General features: G+C 38.5%; 1 protein-coding gene across 1 annotated transcript in view; it reads right to left on the bottom strand.

The window, feature by feature from the left end:
* The window catches only part of mfhas1 (malignant fibrous histiocytoma amplified sequence 1), an 11,119-nt gene that overhangs the window by 1,613 nt on the left and 7,577 nt on the right, over nucleotides 1–1,929 (bottom strand). The gene's annotated exons all lie outside the window — the stretch shown is intronic.

The raw sequence follows: 1,929 nt of genomic DNA, 5'->3' as shown, positions 1-1,929 counted from the left end.
GAGGAGGAGGAGAGGAGGAGGAGAGTGGAGGAGGAGAGGAGGAGAGGAGGAGAGGAGAGGAGAGGAGTGCCTGTAGTTCAGGTGAGCTCCTGCAGGAGGAGCCCCGCCCCCACAGGTTGGGACTGAAGGTCAGTACAGGATGTCTGAGCATGCTCACAGAGGAAGAACCGGATCAGAATGTTCTGTTTGAGTCCACAGGAGCTGATGGACCTTCAGAACCAGCATGTTCCTCTGTCACCTGGATCAAATCAGCCTCAAGGTGGATCTCCTGTAGGCTCCACCCCTTTCCATAGAGGCACATTTTCACGGTTATTGAGCCAATCAGAGTTTGTTTGTGTTTATCATCCGGTTGTGTCGTCTGAGCTGCTGTTCGTGTTGAATGTTCTCATGGATGATCATGTATCGTCGAGTTAAACGCTCGGCGTTTGTCTTCTGCTGGTGGAACATGAACAGACTCTGTTTGTTCATAATATACATTAGAAATCGGAGGACTTTTATCAGCAGCAACCACAGGCGGCGCTAGGGGTTAGCTGGGGTTGCTATAGCAACTGCAAGATGTAGCACAGCAGCCCCAAATATATAGAGGCTTAAATCTAATGCTTTATTTTACAAATGTTCATTTTACTAAAGTTTAAACATTGAATGTTTTTCTGTTAATTTATCGTTTGTTGTGATCAACTGAAAACAGCAGCGATGCGTGCAGTAGCGCTGTCTGAACAGAGAGGGCGCTCAAGAGTTTGTGTTCCATATTTGGTACTAATAAAGTTTATTCAAATGAGCGCCTATTTGATGTTTTGCTTTGACTGACTGCAAAAATGGCGGATTTAATATCGTAAAAATGATTGAAAGTTGGATTTTTCTTCAAACGGGAAGTAATAATGTCTTTATTGGGAGTTCTAAACTTTAAAGAAACTTTTACCTGAAGTCACGAAGGTTTTTGTCCAGGAGGAGAAACGAACGGACTCCATAAGGTATTCTCCTCAGGAGTGTCGGTTCTTGTCTGGAGCATTCATCTCAGAGTCTTTCGGTTTTTGGGGGCTTCTAAATTTCTGAGAAAGAATCGGATTCTCTGATTTTCTTCTCCTTAATCATCAATAACAGGATCAATATGTCACTAAAAACAAATGACCGGTTAGTGCGTGTTGTGGACACATGCTCCATGGATAATAAATAAATGTTTATGGGCTTCAATAAAAAAGACTAAAAAATAAACATTTTATTTCCCTTTAAGCTCCAGTGTTGATTTACTGTAACTTTTCAATTGTTCACATTATAATTATATTTATAATGTTACGATATAACACCTTTAGGAGAAGAAAGAAAAATGACATTTTAAGGAGTTCTCCAGACAGATTTGTTATTTTCTAAACTGGTCTCTTAGTTTCTGCAGATTAGACACGTTTCAGGATTTGGTTTGTGGATACTTTGAAATACATCAAATGTTGTCACTTCAACGTCTGTTGACGTCTGAACTGGATCAGTCTGATGAAGACGATCAATCGCTGGTTTCTAATCCCTCAGAGATTTCATTATTAGTCTGTTTTCTACCTTAGAGGATCGTTTTACAGCTGCAGGTTATATTTCTCTTTGTTTATGAGATGAAACAGGAACTCTTTATCTTCTAAAGTATCGTCTCCTGAATCTGGAAGTTATAAATTCATCAAAACGTTTCAAACATTTTTTTGAAGTTCCTGAATACTTTTAACAGAATGAAGAGAAATATTGGAAAGAGATGAGAAATCAAAATGACTCCAGAGATTCTAAATATTTTAGAATTATTGATATTATTGTTAAAAATATTACAGTTGTTTTAGATCTTCAAGAATTTCATTCAATATTAATTTATGTTGCAACTTTACATGATTTTCTCGTCATTGGAAAGAAATGAATGGAATGAAACTACTATGGAGGCAGAGGAACACACAACAC

This window comes from Oryzias melastigma, linkage group LG12 (assembly GCF_002922805.2).
Source record: "Oryzias melastigma strain HK-1 linkage group LG12, ASM292280v2, whole genome shotgun sequence".
Lineage (NCBI taxonomy): Eukaryota > Metazoa > Chordata > Actinopteri > Beloniformes > Adrianichthyidae > Oryzias > Oryzias melastigma.
Note: the sequence above shows the minus strand (reverse complement) of the source record. Positions and strands in the feature narration are given on the sequence as shown.